General features: G+C 38.1%; 1 pseudogene; it reads left to right on the top strand.

The window, feature by feature from the left end:
* The window catches only part of LOC149195741 (hydroxyacylglutathione hydrolase cytoplasmic pseudogene), a 46,984-nt pseudogene that overhangs the window by 15,684 nt on the left and 5,410 nt on the right, over positions 1-25,890 (top strand).

Genomic DNA, 25,890 nt, shown 5'->3' on the forward strand with positions numbered 1-25,890 from the left:
AAATTTTCCACATATAAATCACTAAATAAATCAATGAAGAATAGATGGAAATTTTTGGAAAGAGATTTATCAATTAACGTGAATTGCTGGCAAGTTTCCAAAAATACTTTCTTTCGTTGATGACGATTTGGATGACATAGAAGTTTCTTCTGAAAGACTAATATTGATTGATCGTGGAATTGAAAAATTTTTGTATTTCCTTGACAAAAATTAGTTTTCCAAAATGGTAATACATCTTTCGAATGTTCTTTGATAAGGTGCTCAATATACCATAGTAATCTATCAAAAGTCTGAAAATTTAAAATACAATCCGATTTTATACAAAATGAGTGCAAGCGAAAAAGAATGCAATGATTATCTGTACAACTAATGTTACAGCACAACTGGGATTGACTTGAAATATCTTCTTTTTCACAAGAACTGGCCAGACTTATGGGATCCGAGTAATTTCAAATTACGTCTTGTGAATCAGAAAACAAGTTATGATTGGGAACAGGCATGGGGGTTTTCTCATGATACGAATCATAGATCGGGATATTGTTTTGGATAGTAAAATCATGCAAATGATCTGTCACTCTGGAATGAGGATCGACTGATATGATTCTTGAATTAGAATATCTCTCATTATCTGAGCTCTGTTGCGTTACTTGAGATAAATCAACATCATCATCATCAAAGTAGCTATCATAAATGATTTTACAGGTTTCTCTAGATTTTTCTTTTTTATCCAATATTTTCAGAAAAGGAAGGTCAAGTCGTTCTTGTTTGTAAATGACCAAAGGATGTTCTATAGTTGCCTCTTTATCTTGAAAACCTAATGGTGATTCATTTGAATAATCCTCTGTACTTTTTGAGATATCATTAATACTGAGGGGGAAAAATTATCATCACTAAATACATCAGGATAAAGAGAAAAATGTGATTCTGAAACAATGCATTTGAAAATATCATCGTGAAAAAATTCTTGTTCATCACATTCATTGTAGACATCGGGCTTTAGATCATACCTTTGTGTGTTTGTATTTTCCGAAAGAGAATTAATTTGCTGTTCTAACCTTGGCGTCTGCATTTGTTGACTTGCGATGATATTATCTAACCTTGTCTCCAAGTTGCTTTCTGGTTCCAAGGCAGGCTTTCTTGCAACGTTCTTGCTTTTGTCTTCTTGCATTAGAGCAGGCATGTTTCCTAAGCTTTGGGAAGTTTCTTCATCATGAGTGATTCGCACATTCAAACTGGAATTTTCATTCCTATTAGAAGAAAATAAAACAAGACTTGGACAAATTTCTAATGGATCGGACATAGGAGGTAGGGAATGCTCAGCATAATCTGAAGATTCTTCATTCATGAGTTCATTTTCAAGATCATATTTTAGACAATCGAAATGAAATCGCATATTAAAATCCCTAACAGATTCATCTTCTTTTCGTAGATACTCAATTTCATCATATACCTGATCATAATCATAGCAATCAAATTTACAAATGAAAGCCTTGACAAATTGGTCCCAGCTGTGAATTGAGGCAACTGGGAGGGTTCTACACCATTTTCTAGCTTCCGCCATGAATGTGAGAGTAAAAATTCTGCATAAAATGCCTTCATCAATTCTTTGAACGTTCGAACTTGAAACACTTTGAATAAATTGAAGGGCATGATTAAAAGCAGAAGAATTATTCTTACCATTGAATTTTACCTGAGACAAGAGTCTTACCACTTCAGGTGGAGTGTTGGAAGAGGCACGAACATGGATGCAACTCCAAATGGGAAGTTTGTGAGCATCCATCCTAATTCAAATGATTACGATTTCAAACCATTCCAATCAGACACTATGCTTCAGGCCCTCCTTCTAGCGCCAAATATGTTGAAGCCCCGAAAATCGGGTCGACAACAAGGGGGATACCCACCCGGTCCGGACCTTGGTTGGCAACTCCTTATCCGTTTGGTATAGTGGGTCCGACTGGGGATAATGGGACCAGTTTCCCAATCTAAGGGTGTGTGTGTGTGTGTGCAGAGTTGGATGATGCTGATCTAAGGGTTCTAATCTAAGCTACTTTAATCTAAATCTATGCTATTGTAATCTAATGAAAACAGCACATCTAATCTATGCGAACCCGGGATGTATTTCTTCTATTATGCGATCTAAAGAGATTTCAAATAATAAGTGGTAATAAAGATCATTCAGCTATCATAAGAATGGAAATCAATTAAGATGAACCACTTTGCATAAAAAGTTAGGCAAAACAGTTTTGAACAGCATATCGCATAAAAAGTTATTCATATATCAAACATAAATAAATGACTCCACCGTACAAAAGTGTCAAATGGTAACTCACACATTCATGCAATAACATATAAACAACTAAAAATTGTATATCACTTTGAAGAATATAAGCAGAAATGGCCAAGAGATAAAAGTACCATTTATGACTGGTCCTACTCATAAGCTTCAAGCAACAATGATTTATCTCTACTTGTTCTAATATCTACCAAGAGTACAGAAGTGCAACATCAGTAGCAGATATCAAATGCAAACATTAATAAACCTTGATCCATTCATTCATCAAAACCTCCTCTAAGGGTGCAGAAGTGCATGTTCTGAGGACAAGTTTTTGACAAATTTCTGGACCCTTCTCTAAATGCATGAGAAGGGTTTAAATACTACTTCCTAATTCTAACAATAGTTTATTTACAAAATTTAGGATGCGGTTTTCAAATGATCGTCCTTTTTCCAATCTAATTCTTAAGAAAAAACAACATTCTAAATTAAGTTACTTCTGAATCTGATCTTTAAAGCTACATGCATTAATCATTGTTTAAGGAGAGTCGGTTGGCTGACTTCCGCTTTGAGCTGCGCTGAGAAAACGGAATCTATGAGAGTTGGCACCACTTTTTCGGCCACATTTATGATACATTTCACAGTCATCCACTGACTATGCGGCTTCACCAAGTATGCCCAGTAACACTCCCAATTTAAGCTGTTTAGTGCTTGGACCGCTTTTTCCTTTTCTTGCGCCTTCTGCTTCCATTCTGCTTGTTTCGCCTCCCTGATTTGATCTTCCCACTCGTTGAAGAGCAACGTTGAGCCCACTTCTTGTGCTACCTGTGTATTGCTCACAGGTGTTTTTGGGGCTTGTCCTTCAAGATTGATCAGTTCGTTGAAGGTTTCCCATTCCTTATCTAATTCTGTTGTGATGGGTGGTGCTTCAATGACGAGAGGGGGGACATCTCTTGGCGGGGAGGTGATAACCTGCTGTCATGGAAATTCCATTGACTGAGCGGTGTCTTTAGCTGACTCTTCGCTTCTATCTTGGTTGTTTTCGGATCTTTTAGAATGCTCAGGCATCTCTTGTCCAGTCTTAGATTTAGATCCGGAAGCGCTTGAATTCCCACTAAGGCTAATGCTTGGAGTAGGTTCTCTGGCAGGTAGTTGCAGCTTTTCTAGAGGAACAATGGCTAGTCTTCTTTCCCTGTATACCATGAATCTTTGGAGGTCATCTGGAGACTTTTGTGATTGAGCTTCCCTCAAAATATCCTAGAGTGAGCTTTTACTATGAAATAAATCATCAAATAGATCCTTTTTTCCAACGAACACTTTTATATTGACTGTCGTTGTGAAATCCTCGGCAACCTCATTTGGGTCAAATGGCCTTGCCAGGAATTTAACTAATTGTAGACACATCATATTCTCTACTTCGGTGAACGCGTGACCTACATCGAACAATGAAAAGGCCCCACAAGCTACAGGAAACTGAGGCCATATGGCCTTCTTTTTGTCTTTTAGATCTTTAGTTAGGCCGCCTTATAAACAGTTTTGATATGCAATTTCTCGAGCCATAAGTTTGTCAGGAATATACAAAGGCAGGACATGAGGAGGGACGGTGCTTCCAAATACTCTAATATAGGTGAACCATTCTTCTCTGAACCATCTTGCGATGGGGATGATATCTATCTGTGCCTCAGGTGAGCACCTCGGGGGTTCTTTATCATACATCATTCTATGCATGGGTAAGATAAGCCCGTGACAAATCTGGTAGAAATGTGGAATGAACTGAGAATCCCATAATATCTTATGATAAACATGGATGGGTAATGGGTCCTGAGTTGTCCATTTCCAACCCATAGCGGGAAATTTAGACACATAACAAATAGAATCCATAACATATGCGGATAGGTAAAAAGGAGGATAGATCCTTTGAGACATGGATCTTTTAGACCGGTAATTGATAATAGCCGTGAATAGGTTATCAGAAAAGATCTTGGCCCAATCTATAATAATGGCATTTGTGGCAGCATCGATCAATGGTAACCATTCAGACGAAAACTTATTGATATCTAGCATCCCAAATAATCTACAAAGCATGGCTGCAGCAAAACAATACGGAGAGGTGAGGGAACCAGTGCTGTACATACCGTTTTTTATCTTTCTTGAGTGGTTCATCTTTTCTGGACCAATCTTTGGTGGTCTCTGATAGGTTTGGGTTCTCTGCCACAAATTTTTTAATGAATTGTGCATTGTAAGTCGCCTGTGGTTCAGGAAGATGATACATGAGCTTTAAGTCTTGTGCAGCGAATGACCCGATGAGCCCATGTCCTTGAATCTTGAACTGTCTGTTGTTCATTTTTGCATTGTCAAGTATCCACTTGATCATATCCGTATATGGGAGAATTTTAGGCCTTGCTGCTATCCGATGAAGGAATGAGCACGCTAGTTCTTCTAAGGATGCTTCGGAAGAGCCCTGTGAGTCTGCGACAGCGGTAACCTTCATTATTCTGGGGTTTTCTTCTTCAAGGAGTCTGTACATGCTTTCCCACGTCGATATCCCTGCGTCTCTGCTACATGCTGTGTCTGTATATAAAGGTGCCATTTCCTTCACCTCAGAACCCTGAGCCTTATTTTTCTTTCCCATTTCTTCATGCGTATGGCTTGGTATCGTCTTTCATTCTTTGTTCCTGCAGCTCACAAGCGAAATGGAAATGACTGATCAAGAAAGGTGATGGGAGAGTCTTAAATGCAGCAGATATATCAAATATGCCACCTTACGTGAAGTAATTTTTGCAAAATCACGCATCTACATTTAATAGATGACAACTAATTCCTTTATTATCATTAAAAGCGCATGATCTTGAGTCAGATTATGGTAAGTGGCTTTTCTTGAATAGCGTGCCCGAAAGATTTGTGATGGAGTGTTTTGCGACTTGGTTCGCAATCGTCGCAGATCGCGGCATCGCATTATCGCACTATCGCGCTCTCGCACTTACTCACAAATATAACATCGCAGAGTTGATTTGGCTTAACATCGCAACCATCTCTTTATCGTGATATCGCAACATCGTAGATCGCAGAAGTTTTATGCTTTCCATATTTTGTAAGCCCATTCCCTGCGATATGCGATCTTGCGATTGGGGTTATCACAAATCGGAAAATCTTGGAGTCTTTCTCATTTGCATTACCTTATTGCGATGCGATATATTGCTTAGTACGAGAATCTTGCACATACCAGGATTATACCAAAATGGAGGTGCTTATCTATTATTTTATGATGCGACTTTTTTAAATATTTTTCTTATCATAAACTTAGGTCTTAAAATATTCAAAAGATCTTCCTAAGCTTACGATGGTAACCTTACTTTGAAGAAAGGAAACTCTTGCTTTTCCTAAATTTTAACTAAGGGTCCCCATTCATTTAGTATTTTGGACAACACTTAAATGAAAAAAGGGGGGGGTTGTTGATGGCCACAACACGATCATACAAATGAAAAGACCTCCTTTCTATATATAGGAGTCTAAGGGGTCATAACATAATCAAAGCCAACATAACAATAATAATGTAAGGGCACAGTAATAACATTAGTGGGCTTCTATGGGGCACAATAGTAACAATATGGGCACTACATGGGTACATCAATATAATAAGTGGGTTGTACTAATAACAATAAGGGGTTACACTAGTAGTATAGGGGCCTAACATTGTGACATGACACCCCTAGAATTCCAATGGGCTTCCCTACATTTAGTAATGGAAACACTTAAAGAGATGCTCCCAATGACATGAACAACAAGAACTTGGAGCCAGATGCTATGCAAGAGGAACACCCTTGTTCAATTCTTAAAATTACATAATAAATAAAATTAAATATGAAAAAAAATTAAAAACAAAAAAAAATATTAATAAAGAATAATGAAAAATAATATGAAAAAACATATGAGATAGGCAGGTGGGCTTGCATGCCACCTACATGCACCCTCTGGAAATCACACACTAAATCATTAGCGCAAATTTCGACTTCCAAAGTTGTCTCTTGTTAGCTCCCTCGTTGTTAGTCTGCCTATGGAGGCGAGGGTTACAAATTCCACTTGTTAGCTTCTTGGTTGGTTGTCTACCTGTGGAGGCCAACGTTACGAAGTCCTTTATCTCTAACGAGCACTCGTAAGGAAAAGGTTTTTGTTTGAGTAAAGACCCCCCTACTTAGGTTCTATAGTAGATTTTAAGGGTCTGTATTCAGAGATCAAAAGGTTCAGTTCAAAGAAGCTCGACCCATTTGACTAGCCTTTCTAGCCCCAATAAAGATGAATATATATAGAACTTAGGTTCTATAGGGGCTTTCTATAACACTCGAGTTTTGTAGCGTCCTTAGGGGAGAGGTTTAGAATGAGCCAAGTAGGTCTGAAAGTAGTGGTTTAGAATACTTGTAATCTCTATAGAAAGTGGGCTTTGATGCTTGAAATTTCTCGTACCCTCTCTTTTGTTGTGGTTGCTAATATCTTGTCAGTTGGGTAAGTTCTACTAGTATGGTCTATGTTACAGGGAAAAGTGTCTATATAGAACTGCTCTATCCCACTAAGGTGTGACAGCTGCCTTAGAAACAAACAGAGTAAAGCTACTTTCGTTTTTCCTTCATGAATTATAGATAGAGAGGAACAGAAAGACCAACCTTTGTCTTGTGCTAATCTCCTGGTTTGATTCCTCTCTTCCTTGATAGTCTTTCGCTACTTGTTCCCTTGCACGCCCAACTTCACAAAGTACCTGTAAGATCACAGTAGCATAGCACTATACAAAGACATGGATCTATAATCATAAACAATCTAGGATCAGATGTAAATTGACCATACAAATGTAGCAAATATCAATGACACAAGAGCATGGAGGAAAACTTGAATAGCTTTTATTGATAAACAAGAAAGAGCCAAGAGGAGTTACAACCAGTTGTTCTGACCCAGCATCAACCTCTCAGCAAGGAAGCCCCTCTTCACCTCATACAAAGCTTAGATCACCCAACAATCTGATGTTTGTCTCAAGAAACCAACAACAATTCCTTACAATATGCAAAATTCCAGCCTCTGGATCTCTGGGATGAGGGATCCATATATAGATATCTGTAATGGAGATGAGTTAGCTTATGATTTGATTAGTGTCTCCCCTCTGATAGTTCTTGCTTCCACTTGGAGATTGATGATCTCTTACTCATCCTTGGTCGAATTCAGAGAGGCAAGTGTCACAGGAGAAGTTTCTAGAAGCTTCCATTGCCTCTCCACCTCGCGGAATGACACTGCTATTTGTCATTTCTCGCCCATCCCACCCCATAGAAGGGCTTTTTGAAATGCAACTCACCCACACAGTGTATTTAGGTGACATGCAACGAACTTGGCCAGTGGAGCAGCTGAAATGATCCTGTTTTGACCAATTCTGAGCAGTTTTTCATGGAGAACTTCTGGGAGAAGCTGTAATCTGTTGACCTTGTTCCTTTAGGGGTTAGAACAACACTTTTAGGGACTTAGGAGTCCTTGGTTTATGGACATTTCATGCTTGGGGTTGTAGTGCCCAAAAGTGTCTATAACAGTTGCCCCCTAAAGCATGAGGTCGTTAATCTTTTGATGTTGGGTGAAATGCTTTATTATGAGGATTTGAAGTTCTTTCAAGCTGGGAGGAGACCTGTAATAAGATACAATACAATAAATTATCTTCATAACATTTTCATGATCTAGCTGAGGCGGGCATTCCCATGCTCAGTTTTATAAATTCATTTTCATGTACATAGGACAGACAATCATCTGAGTGTAGATTGATGATTCTGGTAGAGCCATCATCCCTTTGATTGGATGATTATCTGTGCAGCAATGATGTACATTTGATGTCTTTATTTCCCTGAATATATATCGCAGCCCGGATGGATGAAACTAGATCTGGGTTCTTCAATCTCGTTCGATCTTCATTCGAAGTACAAGTCGATCCATGTGAAAGATGTTCTGAAGTTGAACATGGAAAGACATCGCCTGATTACCAGCCAATGATGTAAGCTGTTAACAGGCACAAGAGGAATCACCGATAATGATAATGACCCTCAAGGTACTGCAGTACAATTCACGTGGTGTGAATAAAGGACTTGGCGTCGAACACCACGCAAAATCTTTCGGTCGAAGGCCATTGATGTAAACCTGTCGCCGGAAGTGAGAAACTTGCCATTGAGGCATGCAAGCTTCAAAGTACTGAATGGGGTGTTCCTAGATCGACTTCTTGGATAATGAGCTGATGTCGACAAGAAGTGATCCGTCACAGGAGGGCTTTAATGAATCCCACATCAATGACACGGAACGAAGCAAATGATTTTAATGGAGGTGAAAACGATCTGGTGATATAAGGTTCAGGGTGGCGGTCATGAAAGAATGGAGTATAAATGTATGGTAGTGGATGAGACACAGGTGAATTCTCTGAATGAATTCTCTTGAACATATCGGTGACATTGACGTGATGGATTGGTAGCATTAACCCCAAATGTGGATGGTATGATGGGACCATGGTGATGTGACCGGTGAATGAAACAACCCAACCCGACTTGGATGCGGAGTGAAAGTGTCATGTTCAAGAGCGACTTGCTACCAACAAAGTTTCTTCAAGTTTTCTTCCTAATTTTCCCCAGTCATTTCTGACCAGTACCTCTTTATTTTTATCAAGCTTGAGGAGGATAACATATGCTTGTTCTATAATTTTCCCTTCGGGCAAACCCATCGCTATGTTTTAACGAGCCTAGCGACAGTGAAACTCGTTCTCGTCTATAGACAAGTTTGTCGCTATTAAAATTTTAACGAGTTTAACGACAAAGATAACTCGGTCCTTTTCAATTTTAGAGAGTCTGAAAAGGAACGTAAAGGTAACTCCAAAATTGCTTTTTCGTCATCTAATCCCTTAAGTCCGAAAAAGTATAAAATAATACAAAAGGGATGAATTTTCGATACTTTTAACGAGCCAAACAAAACAAGCGCTCGATCTTTTTGTGTAATAATCTCTCAGGTCCAAAAAGATTAAAATTTAGAGGAGAGATAGCACTTCCGGTCCCTTTAACGAGCTGGAGAGGCCAATGGCTCGGCAATCTTTTCATATTTTACGAGTCAGTTGAAAAGAGATTAAAGGAGACTCGTCTTTTGAGGAACGAGTGATAAAATGGGTAGCAACTAATTCCAGGTAAGGTTTGGAATTTTCCAATCACGGCAGTGTTACAAGGATGGCTAGTGAGATCACTCTTCGCAGTTGTTCCTCAAAATGGGTAAACAATCAAATGGAGGTGAATGATCGGCCAATGCAAAAGTGGAGGTGATGGTGCAAACATGACCAAGGCTTTAATGGCTGAAGTACTGCATTCACCATGGTTATTTAACGGGGAATAGTTCATTTTTTAATGAGCTTAAACGCGGGGGGGAAACATTTGCTCATGGCTTATGTTTATTTTTTAACGAGCTTAAACTATGTGCTAAAACTGCTCGATTAATCCAGTCGTGTGATAAGAATGTCTCATATATAAAACGGAAACTTTTAGAGTTTTGCCCCACATCCTTTCTTTATGCAAGTTAGGAAACGATCAATCCAAAAAACAGATAAATGATCGCTCTTTGCTTGCATGCCAAAAGGTTTGCATGCCCCCAGGTATAAAACAGAGTTTCAAGGTTACCCCTTCTTCTTTCCATTAAAACATTTGTTTTACCGGGAGAGGCCTACCTCTTACAGGTCACCCAAAGATTGTTCTATTCACAGCACAAACAAAACACTTCTTCAGCGATGTCTACTGAAATAGACAAAGGTGAGTGAAGGAGGCTACTCCACTCACGTGACTTTGACAAGAGAATCTTGTTCTAGAATAACCCCCTCTTCCAATCACGGACGGGAGTACAGACTAGTCATATTTTCTCGCGGAAACCTACCCTATACTCGAAGTTTTCCTGCCAAAGAAGACCAGGGTGCATGCCCCTTGGGTTTCAGTCATGTCCCCCGAATCACTCGCGTTCATCAGGCGGGCGGACTGGAGATTGAGACATTTCTTGCGTGAAAAGACCATTCAAGGATGGTATATGACTATTTGCTATGCATGATCCAGGGAATGAAAGCTGGTCCACGAGCTTGACCACTCTTCCTTCGTGCGGAAAACACATTACTCTAAAGAGTGAGGAGATAATGGCTCCCATGCAATAAATATAGTCTCGTCCAAGGAGTATATTATAATCCAGGGGTCCTTGAACTACCATTACGTTCATTTGAACAGTTTTCCCCCTCAATGTTATGGGCACATTGGGAAGGATCCCTAACGGTCGACTGGTTCCTTTATCGAAGCTTGTTAGATTTCTCATCTCAGGCAAAAGCGATGGCAAACCAAGCGCTTTCCAAGCAGTTGAGGAAAGGATACTCACAGAAGCTCCTTCATCTATGATGGTACCGGCCATAACCATTCTATATATTTGAACAATGATTCGGAATGGTATACTAGCTGGTAAACGGGGTCTGCCTAGCTGATTCCAATCGAAGGAGACAACTAGGTTGCTTGGAGGTGGGACCGAATAGACGGCCGGGTATGACTCTGACGAACTTCCTTCCTGCGGTAAAGGAATGGGTAAATTGCCCCCATGTTCATTGGAGTCTGTGCTTACGAAAAGAATTTGGACAGTGTCATCCTTGTTCTCTTCGGTGACTGTATCATCTGAAGGTGGAACCTCTGAAGGCAAGACCGGGTCAACTGCCGCCTTGACCTTTTGACTTTCGTCTGGTATGGGTTCAAATGGTTTATCTTCAATGATAGGTGCTTCAGCCGACCACCTGAGCGGGCCAGCCAGATTTTCAACTAGTGACGGACTCGGCAAGAGTTTTTTATATCCAGGAGGAAGTCGTAACGGTGAAACCGGACGATCGTCCAAAACTCTTTTAGCCTCGTCTAAGAAGGGACAACGGTGGACGGCATGATCGCCTTCGCACATTTTACAAGGAAATCTATAGTTTCCTTTTTGTCCTGGGGCTTCACTTTCACTAGTCGACGGTGTGTTTTCAACATGATCACCAGAGGTTGACGACACCGGGTTGTGTAAACGAGGAGACCAGTCCCTTAAGATCCGAGGGATGCAAGGACAATCTCTGTGATAGTGGTCTCCTTTGCAAATGACACATGGCGATTTAGGCCTGGTCGGTGCAGTGTGTGGATTTTCGCTAGACGACACTCGTTTGCCCCCATTCGCTTTTGGCTCCTTCTTCTTCTTCTCTTTCTTCTTCTTTTCCTTCTTCTTCTCAGGTACTTGACTTTTGGCTTTACCAGCCCCATCAAGCGAAGAGGAAGGAGGAGAGGAAGAATTAGAGGAAGTAGAAGGTTGGTGGGTAACTCTGGACTCGTCTAGTTGCTGATTCGATTGTTCAGGAATTGCGGTGCTCTAAACGACAGAGGTTGAGAAGAGCCATACAGGCAAGCCGATTGTCAGTCCTGGAAGCGACAATGTGGCCATATGGGGTGCACCAACATCTCCCCAAGAGGAGAAGGGACTAGGATTTCCTCCATGTTGTGGGGAAAAATGCCTATGCAGGACGATCCTATCCACCTAAGGTGTGACAGCACCTTAGCAACAAACGAATACAGCTATCATGATTTCTTCCTTTATGAAATGTGAAAGAGGGGAGATCGGCAGACTTACCGTTGTCTTCCGGTTGTCCCTCGAACTAGATCCTCTTCTCTTTGTGTGTCCACAACTACTTGCCTCCTCGCTTGATCAAGAGAACAGCTACTTGAATCCCACGAGATCACAAGAGAACAACTACCTGTGACAAGAGAACAACTACTTGCGACAAGAGAAGAACACAATACAAAGGCAAATATACATATTCATAAATGATTCAGGATTAGAAGCAAATCAAATACACTAATGCAATCATACAAAATACACCAGCATATAGGAAAGAATCAAGATAACTTTATTAATAAGTAACAGGGTTCAGGAAGAGATACAACCCATAGGGCTCCAATCCAGCATCTCCTTCCCAGCAGAATGGAATTCCTCCTTTAGCTCCCTTCAAAGCATTAAGCACCCAAAGTTTCCAGTCACAAACCAACAGCAATTATTTGCATTCACCAAATTCCAGCCTTCAGATCCCATGGAGGAGAGATCCATATATAGATGTTTGGAGAAAGGATGAGTCAGCTTGAGATCTGACTAGTGTCCTCTCCCTCTCTCAGTTCTTGAGTCCACTTGGAGGTTCTTGCTTCCACTTGGAGATTTGGAACCTCTTACTCATCACCAGTCGAATTCCTTGATGCAAGCGTCATTTTGGAAGCTTCCTGGGCATTGACACCTTGAGGAATGACTCTGCCATATGTCCAAACTCGCTCAGCGCAGGTAGCTAGTGTTGGAGTTGACATTCAACGCAGGTAGCCAGTGTAGCAGTTGACATTCAGCGCAGATGCTCAGTGGAGCAGTTGACATGATCCAGAATTGGCTTGTTTTTTAGTGTTTTCAGGTGGAGAACTTCTGTGAATTGTTGTGGTTAGTTTTCCTTGTTCCTCTAGGGGTAGGAACAACATGTTTAGGGACTTTGGATCCCTTAGTTTATGGACATTTCATGCTCAATGCTGTAAGGCACAAAAATGTCTATAACACTCCAAGGGGAATTCCTTGGTTGGTGGATTCCATTTTCTCAACCCAAGATCAACGTAGGAAAGGGTAATGAATATTTCATTTAAAATAAATTTTAGACGCTTTGACACAACTTGTTTTTTCAATTTTTAAGAGTCGAGAAAAAACAAAAGATGACTCTAGTCTCCTTCGATTTTTAATGAGCCTGAAGTGACAAGTGCTCAGATGGACCTTTTCTGTTAAGGAGTCTGAAAAGGAACGAAAGGGACTGCTCTGGAAATCTAGGTAGAGGGCTTACCAAACCAATCGCAAAACTGCAGAATACTTTTTACGGTACGACAGTCAATCTTCCCGAATGTTGTGTTCAGTGCATTGCGATCGATAGGGCGGCAGACACGGCTTCCTATGGATAAAGGATTAAGCCTATCGAGGTCTCCCAAAATATACTCGACGGTACGTGGGAGCACAAGTCCGTACTGGCACTTATCGTCTCAAAGTGGAGGAATCACCCAACCATCAGTGAGAACAACATTTACCAGGCTTTACAACGCCGGAATACGTCTCTAGCCTAGACTTCTAAATGTTGTGTGTTAAGTTCCAAAGCGTTGTTAGATTCATTGAATTTATTTTATAGTTGATCTTGTTTATGAAGTTTGCCTTTCAGGTTCACCGCGAGATATAGATTTAATTCCTAAAATGCAATCTAAGATGATAAACAAACTTTTTGTCTTCTTTGTGCAATGAAAACCCTAGCTACTAAGGAAAGAAAGACAGAATCTTTTCACAAAGAGCAAAGAGCACACTCTAAATGCACTTTCCTAAATCAAACCAATCAGACTGTCTATATGCAAATGCACATGCATGTATTTGTTTTCGACTTTCTTAGTATATGAATACTAAAAAGAAAGTTGATGCACAAATCTGAATTTCTTTTCAAGCGACAAATATCAACAAGTTTCTTTTCGAAATCAAAAATGGAGACGATCACAACACCTTACGATTTTGAGATGAATACTTGTTCTTGACACTAGAAAATTACAAATTCAGACCAAAAACAATAGTAACAGGATAATCGACCATCAACAACAATCAAACTCTTTCCTACGATTGAAATCGACACTTGCGACAGTTTCAAATCAAAGGACGACAGTACGATTACGCTACTTTTGCAAAGGAGAACTGAAAATGACTCAACAAACACACAAAAACATTTACAGTTCTTTTGTACAAAGGAGGTGGAATAACAGCAAGGAAAAGGGGTTTCAAACAGACATATACTGATCACAGGCAGCAAAATTCAGGAATAGAACTGGAAAGAATGAATCACAGAAACCAAAACTGCACAAAGCCTAGTCTGATCAGTGCACCTGTAACACAGAGAATTTGAAATGCAGCGCACCTTCTCCACTCGGGAAGTGCGCTGAAGTTCAGATTCTCTGAACAGTACCTGCGCTGGGCCAGAAACGAGACTCTGTTTGGGTTCCGGGTCACAGTTTGCAGTTCAGTTCATGGGTTTTGGCCGAGAAAAAGGCAATCAGTAATGCAACAATCAGGGGTAGATCTAAGGAGGATCTAAGAGCTATCACAAGGGCAATCAGAGAGTTTGTGAATCATTTGTTTAAATCATAAACAGGTCCCGTAGATGGACTGAAGTAGCATTTATCTACTTTGCATTTGCTATGGCAAATGCAGTTCGAATGCTACCTATAAGTTTATGAAATAGACAACAAGGAATGATAAACAAACAAACTAACACTTCCCCAGTGGAGTCGCCATTTTGTTACAGGGAAAAGTGTCTATATAGAACTGCTCTATCCCACTAAGGTGACAACTGCCTTAGAAACAAATAGAGTAAAGCTACTTTCGTTTTTCCTTCATGAATTATAGATAGAGAGGAACAGAAAGACCAACCTCTGTCTTGCGCTAATCTCCTGGTTTGATTCCTCTCTTCCTTGATAGTCTTTCGCTACTTGTTCCCTTGCACGCCCAGCTTCACAAAGTACCTGTAAGATCACAGTAGCATAGCACTATACAAAGACATGGATCTATAATCATAAACAATCTAGGATCAGATGTAAATTGACCATACAAATGCAGCAAATATCAATGACACAAGAGCATGGAGGAAAACTTGAATAGCTTTTATTGATAAACAAGAAAGAGCCAAGAGGAGATACAACTAGTTGTTCTAACCCAGCATCAACCTCTCAGCAAGGAAGCCCCTCTTCACCTCATACAAAGCTTAGATCACCCAACAATCTGATGTTTGTCTCAAGAAACCAACAGCAATTCCTTACAATATGCAAAATTCCAGCCTCTGGATCTCTGGGATGAGGGATCCATATATAGATATTTGTAATGGAGATGAGTCAGCTTATGATTTGATTAGTGTCTCCCCTCTGATAGTTCTTGCTTCCACTTGGAGATTGATGATCTCTTACTCATCCTTGGTCGAATTCAGAGAGGCAAGTGTCACAGGAGAAGTTTCTAGAAGCTTCCATTGCCTCTCCACCTCGCGGAATGACACTGCCATTTGTCATTTCTCGCCCATCGCACCCCATAGAAGGGCTTTTTGAAATGCAATGTACCCACACAATGCATTTAGGTGAGATGCAACGCACTTGGCCAGTGGAGCAGCTGAAACGATCTTGTTTTGACCAATTCTGAGCAGTTTTTCATGGAGAACTTCTGGGAGAAGCTGTAATCTGTTGACCTTGTTCCTTTAGGGGTTAGAACAACACTTTTAGGGACTTAGGAGTCCCTGGTTTATGGAAATTTCATGCTTGGGGTTGTAGTGCCCAAAAATGTCTATAACAGTCTACTTCCCGATAAGTAATACAATTTTATTCTTGAGTCTACTTCCTAATAAGGTAAGGTGTGGTGCCTTCCTTAATAATAAGCCTAATTCATGGGCACTAAAGCAGTAGGGAAGTAGGCACTAAGTAAGTAGAGGAACAGAGAGAGAGAGAAAGAAGGGTTAGTTGAAGTGCATAAGTAGTTGCTTCAATAGTATGGCTTTTCGTTGTGAAATAATGGGTAGAGGTAGGGTGGTAGGTTCAATGTCTTTCTTCGAGCACATCCCACATGGCATAGTCATTCTTAACTATCTCTCAAGTTTCAAAATCGATCGCTCAATCCATGAATGACTCAATTGTATTCTCTCTTAATCAAGAAAGAAATTACATTCATTTGGCTAACTGAACCAATTTCTTGATGGCTCAATCAATGCTAAGTGAGGGAATGTAAGGCACATCCTTCATTCATGGAGAGAATTGTATTCATTCATGGAGGGAACTGTATTCATTCATGGAGGGCATTGTCTTTCTTTGGTGACCCTTCTGCCAACAACAAGTAGGATTTTCAATCTGTCCATTCTTTTCACACACACAATCTCTTCTATTCGTTCATTGTTTCATGTGTTCTCTTGGTGGGGCATTCAGTAACCCTTCCACCACCAATGAGTGGGAAGGTAAGGTTAATCAATTTGTGTAATTTTAGATTCGTTCTTCTATTAGGGGATTTATGTAACCCTTACAAAGGGCGGGTGAGGCAAATAAGTAGCGAGAATGAAAAACACCTTAGCTTGAGCCATTAATTCCTACTGCGATACAACCCTATCCTTCCATGTTCATGTTACTGTAGGCAAACCCCCTTGACGTTGTAAGCACTCCCAAAGGCAAGGAAACAAAATGATAAATTATTTTCTTTTAAACTCAAAGCTAGCTCAATGGAAGGGTTTAGTTCCAAAAAACACAACTTGTTCGACCAACCTTTCTAGCCCCAATAAATACTAATATCTATAGTACTCAGGTTTTGTAGCAATAGCATCGGCCTTATGTGCGTTAGATGTGATAAAGATGGGTCCTTCTCTGACTTGCTTCCTTCAGTACCCTAGGTCGTCTTAACTTCAGTACCATAGGTCATCTTAAAACTACAGATACAACATCTCAAATAGTCTCCTTATACAGAGAACCTAGAGATTAAGTGAGATGTCCCTGCCTATGATTATATTACACTACAGAAGCGACAAACAAATCTGCAAGCACCAACAGACATCCTACTATTCTATGTTTTAAGTGATGGCATCTGAACAAAGCTACAATTCTCGACAAAGAAGTTAGGTTTTTCTTTCCTGTTCAATTAAATAAAGCGGTATTTAAAGCTTAAATTAAACATGCTTCTTTTAGAAGAAAACCTATTTTCAGTTCTTTTAGAAAAACTCAAGCAAGCTCTTTCAATGCTTTTTTCTTGATTTTCAAATGAAGAATTGCATGTGTACGGAAATGACCCAGCAACTTATATATGGAATAGAAAATACAAATAATAGTCAAAACAAATAGAAATTCATTAAAAGTACCTAATTCCCCACTTATATTATGCAGGATTATGCTAAGGTATTATGGTAGCACTTGTGAGAGACATAAGTGAAGATGGAAGGAAAAGAAGCAGTTGATGCAGTCTCATGAGTAGTCGGTGAAGTAATTCCATACCCATGAGCTGGAGAAGAGACGAGCATTGGTTACCCTATTACAAGGAAAAGTGTCTACTCAGAACTGCTTATCCCACTAAGGTGTGATAGCTGCCTTAGAAACAAACAAAGTAAAGCTACTTTCGTTTTTCCTTTATGAAGTATAGATAGAGAAGAACAAAGAAGACCAACCTCTGTCTTGCGCTAATCTCCTGGTTCGATTCCTCTCTTTCTTGATAGTCCTTCCCTACTTGTTCCCTTGCACGCCCAGCTTCACAAAGTACCTGTAAGATCACAGTAGCATAGCACTATACAAGAACATGGATCTATAATCATAAACAATCTAGGATCAGATGTAAATTGACCATACAAATGTAGCAAACATAAATTACACAAGAGTACGGAGGAAAACTTGAATAGCTTTTATTGATAAACAAGAAAGAGCCAAGGGGAGTTACAACCAGTTGTTCTGACCCAGCATCATCCTCTCAGCAAGGAAGCCCCTCTTCACCTCATACAAAGCTTAGATCACCCAACAATCTAATGTTCTGTCTCAAGAAACCAATAGCAATTCCTTACAATATGCAAAATTCCAGCCTCTAGATCTCTGGGATGAGGGATCCATATATAGATATCTGTAAGGGAGATGAGTCAGCTTGTGATTTGATTAGTGTCTTCCCTCTGATAGTTCTTGCTTCCACTTGGAGATTGATGATCTCTTACTCATCCTTGGTCGAATTCAGAGAGGCAAGTGTCACAGGAGAAGTTTCTGGAAGCTTCCATTGCCTCTCCACCTCGCGGAATGACACTGCCATTTGTCATTTCTCGCCCATCACACCCCATAGAAGGGCTTTTTGAAATGAAACGCACCCACACAGTGTATTTAGGTGAGATGCAACGCACTTTGCCTATGGAGCAGCTGAAATGATCCTGTTTTGACCAATTCTGAGCAGTTTTTCATGGAGAACTTCTGGGAGAAGCTGTAATCAGCTGACCTTGTTCCTTTAGGGGTTAGAACAACACTTTTAGGGACTTAGGAGCCCTTGGTTTATGGACATTTCATGCTTGGGGTTGTAGTGCCCAAAAATGTCTATAACATACCCTATCCCAAATATTGGAGAATCACAAAGAAAGGTACAACTCTCTAGGGGTATTGCAAGTCAAGCGCTTTGAATCTTGTAGGCACAGCTCTAGAGCTATTACAAGTGTAGAGGAACGAGTAAAATCATGATAGTACTATGAAGAACAAGGTAGATATTGCTCAAGCAAGAGAAAATAACCCTGACCTTCTTGAGGTACTCACAGGTATGGTAATAGGCAATCGAGTGTAATCATGCACATTCTGGAGCCACCTGCACATTCAAACAATAACCATTTAAAGCTTATAACATATAAATAAAAAATTAAATGCTAGCAAAGTAATGTTAGAGAATTACTTAACTGTTATATCCTAAGATACTAACGCTAAGGTACTAAAGCCTATATCTTAAAATACTAAAGTTATCTTAAAGCATCTTACTTCAGGAAGAGGCAAAATAAGATGGTGATCTTATACTTTGCATAAAAATGATATACCAATTTAAAAAATAAAAAAAAAAAAAAGTTGGTTAAAAAAAAAAAAAAAATCCGTTATTCTTTGTGCCAAAATAATAGGAACTTAAAAAAATATTGCAATAGTCCCTCTATCCCCGGAGGGGTGCGAACTAAAAATTTGAAAGACTAATTTTCTAAGTGTAAGGATATAACGTGAATTTATATGTACAAAGTTCAATATCATTTTAAAATTGTTTTATATTATGTGTAAGAATATAACATTAATTTATATTACAAATTTCTATATCATTTTAAAATTTTCCCAAATTAGATTTAGTGTTTCGCATAACTTTTTTTTATTGCTATGTGTTACACTTCAAAAATGATTGATATGTGAAATTTTACACCTCAAAAACCAACCAATAATAGTAAATTGATTTGAAATTTGTGATTGAACTTAATATCATGTGGTAATTTTTTATATTTTAAAATTTGTGATGCAATTTAACATTATAAATTTGTGTTCAAATTTTTGAAACATTTAATATTTTCAGTGAATTTTTTATTTATTATGAAAGATAAAAAAAAAGGTTGTAATGAATGAGTAGAGGTAATCATTATGATAAATAAGGAAAGTTGTAATGAATAAGTGGACCCTTTATTTATTCATTAGTATTTTTTTTCCTCATGATGGGTGGAGGGTCATTCGAAAAGTTAGACCCTTCACTTATTCATTAGAAAAAAAAAATATATTTCATGATGGGTGGAGGGTCTACTTGAAACATTGAATGTTTTAAAACTTCGAATATATTTCATTAAGACTTTATTTGTCCCTCATGAAGTGAAGGGTCCACTCAAAATAGAGGTTTCAAAATTTTGAACACAATTTATTCCAAAAAGGTGTTGTTTAATTATTCTACATTTTGGCCCTTTTAGCCAACATTCAATGATTCAATCCTTTGTGAGATTGTAATTTTTCATTAGTTAAATTGTATTTTTGAATGTGTTAATAGGTTCAACATCCTTAAAAACCTTAAAACGTTGGAATTGTGAAAACATGCAAATTTCATAAATCCTTACCAAATTTTAGATAAAATTGGTTAGAAAAAAATACAAAAAATATAATAATAACAAAAACAACAAAAATGCAAAAAAGTTAAACTACAAATTCCAGAATACTCTAACAACTATAACTACCCTGAAAAATCTACATTTTAATGGTAATAAACTTGGTCCATCTCTAATTAGTATGTATTACAATTAAGAAGTAGAGTGGAAAGAAGTAATTCCCAATCTAATTTAAAACCGTTTAAATTAAACATAATCACTTAAAAATTCTAGAAAATGACATTAACGTATAAAAGATTGAATGGTTGATATTTTAATTATTTAATATTTTTAGATTTTTTATTAATAAGGTTTTTTTTATGTTTTGTTTTGTGTATTTAATTTATAAAATAAAATAAAAAGTATTTATTATAATAAATATTTTAATTATATAATTTTATGGAGAGTAGATTGGTAAAGAATATTATATAACTATTATAAGGTTATTGGTTCAAAATTTGACTTGTGTCCAAGTTAGGGGTGGGCATAGTGCACCTAGTGGTTAGATATGTATTTTTTATTGTTTTCATGTAATGTGGTGTGATGTGATGTGATGTTACATAACATTATATAGGTCTTTTGTGCCATAAGATATTAGTTTTATAAAAGCTATATAATTATAGAAATATTATTTTGGAGAGGAGCGATGGAGTCTAAGGTTTGTGCCTTTTGGTTCTTCCCTTCACGCGATGACTGTGAACCAAAACCACACTGCCCTCTCAATGGATGTGCTATGGGATGGTGTAAAGCCTCTTGGTTTCCCTCGCTACGAGAACTGCCTTATTTTATGGCTCTCACCTTCCATGAATCGAGCTTCAATTAGCGGCATTGGCTTTTTGTGCTCCAGAGAATCAAGAAAACAACGGCCAAGTGTGGAGTGAATGGCCTTCCTGAACCATTTGTTGTCCCCAATCTATTCTATGACATGAAATCGAATCTTGATTTTGTTAGTTGTGCGAACTGGATGTGAAAGGAGCATTGGTGGTGCATAAATGGTGAATTTTTTTTTGTCTATTGTCCCTTTTTATGGGTATTTAAATATTCGCTCAAATTTATGGAGGGTTGAGATGGGTGAAAACATGTCTACTATCTCCACACTAATGCAATCATCATATAGATCTCACCCTCTCCCCTATTATGGGCATATTTCTCCTTAAACAAAGAGGATCCAAATCTATTTATTCCATATTTTGTTTGCATTAGATTTTAAATACTATGGATCTAACCTGCAATACTGATAAAATATCAAAATTTATATCTAGATCTACACCTTTATGGGTCTCCTATGTGTCTTCTAGATCCAGATCTGAATAAAAGCCAGAAAGAAAGAGACAAATACCAAATCTTTGTCAAGAATTTAAATGGGAATACCATAATCAGATGGATCGAGGCCACAGATCTAGTGAAACAACTGAACCAAAGAACCCAAAATGACATGGGAATACTAGAAACACATCAAGTTTTGTTATACGAATGAAAAGTTCTCTAAGACTCTGTCTACCTAAAATATTTTGGTGTAGCAAAGGATTCTATCATAATATTAAATCTAAGGATGCGGGGGGGTTCTACAACCTCCATAAACCCTAATACAAATCCTAGAAAATTTAACGGATATATATCTTTCAAGGATGCACTGAAAGGGAAGACAGTTACTCCAGCTGATCAAATCTAAAATCAGTCAGGACCTTACATTGTTGAGAAAATGGACAAGGTACCAGTTATTGAGGTAAAAACCCCAGAGGTAGAATAATACTTTGTTTATCTACAAGCTAAGGCATTAATATGACAGTGTAATGGTTTATGACTAAGACCTAAAGACTTATATTAGTGGGTGTTCTCTTCCTGGACAACAAACTATGATTTCTACTTATTCTCTAAAGGTTTCTTCAGTACAATTTGATATACAACAAGATGTGGAAAAAGTTCTAAACAAAGGGCCATGGTTTTGGGGTAGAATCAGGAATTTTTTAACCCATGGTTCCCATAGCTTGATGCTACAAACATGGTGGTAACAACGATGTTATTTTGGGTGAGATTTCCAAATCATCCTCTTCCTTTTTGGCACCATCAAGTCTTGGGTGATATCAGAAAAAACTTTGGGAAATTTCAAAAAAATGGACCTGGACTAAACAATGAAAGGTATCTTTACATTTTCTAGGATATGTGTTGAGATCAACCTTAGCAAAGGTATTCCTAATTGTCTTCTTATAAAACATGAAAATTTTCAGTGGACACGGGTGTTAAATTATGATAATATGTCATTAAGATGTTGAACTTGTTTTCAAACAGGTCACTTACGAAATCCCTGCCCCACAAGCAAAAAAGGCCCCAAAAAAGAAAAAGAGGTAGGCCCCTAAGCCAACGAGATGACAATTTCCTGACACTTCAAATGACAAAAAAGAAGAGCTTGAGGAAAATACTCCAAATACAAAAGCACGGACATAACTAGGAAGTCAATCAAATGACAAAGTGAGGGATCATTTAGGAACAGGGGCTTATAGCCATAAGGGTACTGAATCAACAGAGATCAAAGTATCAGAGCAGTAGAAAGTGAAAACACCCAATGAAAAGGAATCCGGGGGCACAAAGAGATCCCATGTATTTGAGAGCTTGGACTTAGCCAAAGAAGTCCCCCTGAAGGAAGATGGCAATCAACTAGAAATAGTAACAGCCACTCCAAATCAAGGAGTTTAGCAAAAGGTGGAGACAAAAAAAAGGCAAAAAGGGGAAGCTAAGTGATTTTTATCACACTTAGTTTTGGCCAATTATGTAATTTTTTTACATTTTTCTTTCTTCTTATTGTGCATTAGCCAACAAGCTAACATGATCGAATGCTTTCAAGCATCTGCAGAACATAATTTTGTTCCTTGTTTTCAAGTTAAATAAAATTATGATTTTTTCCAAAGAAGGAAAAAAAAAACACATCATATATATATAAGACACAGATATAATAAAGTAAGCAAAAGTGATTATAAGGAAAATTTTAATTATATTAATAAATATAGTAATTAATAATATGTACATGTTAGTTTTGTGGGGGGAGGAACATGCCTCCATGACTGCTAAAGTTTATGGAGTTGTATATATTCTACCCCACTCTCATAAATATAATCTTAAATATATTACATAATGTCTACTCAAGTGTAATAACCCTGTATTGATCCCTGTGATTACAATAATTAATTGATTATTTATTGCTTTCATGAGAATGTAAATGTTGTTGTTTAATGAATCAAACTAGATAAATTTGAAACAAAATTTATGTAATTAATTTCTTGTTAATTAAAAATGTTGAGCAATAAACTTGGAATGTGAGCATTGATACGAACTATGATACCATTGGTGGTACTAGTGAGGGGGTTGCACAAATTAGTTGTGCCGACAATTTCCAGAAAAACCCCACCCAAAGCCTTGTGCCCAAATTCGAAATATTTTTCTCTTACCTTTCGCAATATCCCACAACTCATCAAATGAAGAGATCAATAGTTTAAGTAACTACTTGCCACCATTATGGGGGTTGGGTGGTGGTTGAGAAGCTCCCTTTTACTTCAATAGGAAGTATGAGAAGTACCCATCTCAAATTTTGTGAGTTGACCAATCAGTGGTGTGGGGGAATGGGAAAAATCATGTGGATTAGTAATCCATGATTCATTCAGTCATACATAGAGAACAAAGAGATGCACAAGTGCCTGAAGAAGGGATCTATGAGTAGATTATTGCTAAACCTAAATTGAATTATTGTTGGACCATTCTAGGTGAATGAATCCTTATTTGAGTTCCCAAATACAACCAAAAAGGTGTCCATTGTGAATTGGATCAGTGTTGGTGTGTGATTATAGAGAAACAAAGGGATTTCTGCATTTTCTTTACTAACCAATAGCGAGCTAACTAGAGATCATGGAGGCCCTAAGATCAGTAAGGGGGAGGAGTTCTATAACTATCTCATGATTATGAAGGGGATTTTCCTTCACCCATCCAGTTTCCTAAATGTTAACAATTCCCTTTGTGGTATCATGGTCTCATTAGGGGTTGGCTAGTTGTAGAGATTCTTATGTGTAGTTGAGCCTATGGTTGGGTGGTAAAGACTCACTCTTATTTTAGTTGGCAGCTCTAGTTTTGTCTCATCTTAGATGAAGCACATACTAAAGTTTACTTGATGATTATTTGTATGGGAAATTGCATATGTCTATTATTATAAACTAATATTCGTGTACGCAAGAAGAATTGTTGTGATGAGATTGATGTATTCCTACTGAAAAGAATCATACACATATGCCTACTAAAGTGTTTGGATGGTAGGCATGAGGATAGGTATATGATATAATAACAAGGAGTTTTGTAACTTTAATAATATAGTATTGTGACACCCTTTAGTATATAACTCTTATGAGGGGAGCTCAATTGAATGCTCCCATATTAATTAACGAGTGTGGGGATTCTTAGTTAAGGGATATCAACCTCATATCTCTAAAATTTACCTCGAAATTGTTGGCCATGTGATACTCTGACCATCTATATTGTTCATGTATTTAGGGAACCAAATTCCTTGTTGTTGGAATTTTTCAAATGTACAATGAAGATTCAATGAATGTTTTCTTCACCAAACATTTGAACCAAATATGTAAGTATTTAAATATTTTCATTTATAAGCTAATTGTTGTCTCTGGGTATCTAGGCTTGAATGGTAGCCATGGACTATCATTCGCTTGCTAGAATCCTCAAGCTTCATATGGACTGAGGACATTGTGAATAGTTCTGTCCATTTGAGGAGGTATGCTAAATCTAATGGGTGTGGATTACTCTTTCTTAGCTTGTTTTCTTGTTTGATCTAGACAATGTTTGGAAATTAGTATGATTTTGGAATCCTTCCTCACTTCCATAGAGAGGAGGTCAACCTATACAAATGTGTGGATGGGGGCGAGTGGGGGGGGGGGTGTTGGGGGCGGGAGGGGGCGCGGGGTGGGTGGTTGATGGGCGTGTTTATATATTCAATGATTCCATAATTGTATATCATTTTTTTAATTCAACCATTATGTGGCTTAAGGGACCTCATTGAGATATGGTTACCTATAATATCCTTGCATGACATCTCCTTACTAATGCTTATTTCCCTTATCAGGAACTTGCTTTGCAATGTTGTGGGCAATAGATTGGCATTATACTTAACTAGCACCATCAAAGTGAGAACATATACTTCGTGTGCTTATCATCTTCAGTTGATCCATGTGAATTAATTAATCAATTTCCTACCAAAATGGGTTTCTTCAAAATGGATACTAATTTTACCTCATAATTCTAGGACTAAAATTCCCCATGGAAACTGCAAGCAATAGAGCTTCCCCCTTGACAACTTCCCAAAAATTCTTTAATGGAGAACTAACACGCAATATAAAATAGTTGGTGTGCAATACAGAATATTTGGCATGCAATACAAAACACTACTTATGTGGCATGACTTAATTGTGTGCAAGGGATATCTATATTAAAAAACACACTCAATGATGCCATTATAATTCATGGTGCAATACAAAATAGTTCATGCACGGTGTAAAATAGTAAACTTGTCATGTGACATAATTATGTGCAAGGAAAATGTACAGTGCATGACATATTCTATATGGTTTACTGATCAAAACTACCAACTATGGCACCAACACTTCATGACAGAATTGGTCAAGGTACTCCATGTGTCATAGTTTATGATCAATCCCTCTATTTTTTGTTTTCCCTAACTCTCTATCATCTTTAGCACATACCATATTGCTTATGAATAACATGTGTGTAACAATAATATGCATACATATACATACACATGTGCACATAGATAGATAGATAGATGGGTGTGTGTGTGTGTGAGAGAGAGAGAGAGAGATGGTGTGGGTTGAGGGAAATATTGGATAAAACATATTGT

Source organism: Pinus tabuliformis, chromosome 2_2, assembly GCF_031772625.1.
Source record: "Pinus tabuliformis cultivar Carrire ecotype Pingquan chromosome 2_2, CPIR1, whole genome shotgun sequence".
Taxonomy (NCBI): Eukaryota; Viridiplantae; Streptophyta; class Pinopsida; order Pinales; family Pinaceae; genus Pinus; species Pinus tabuliformis.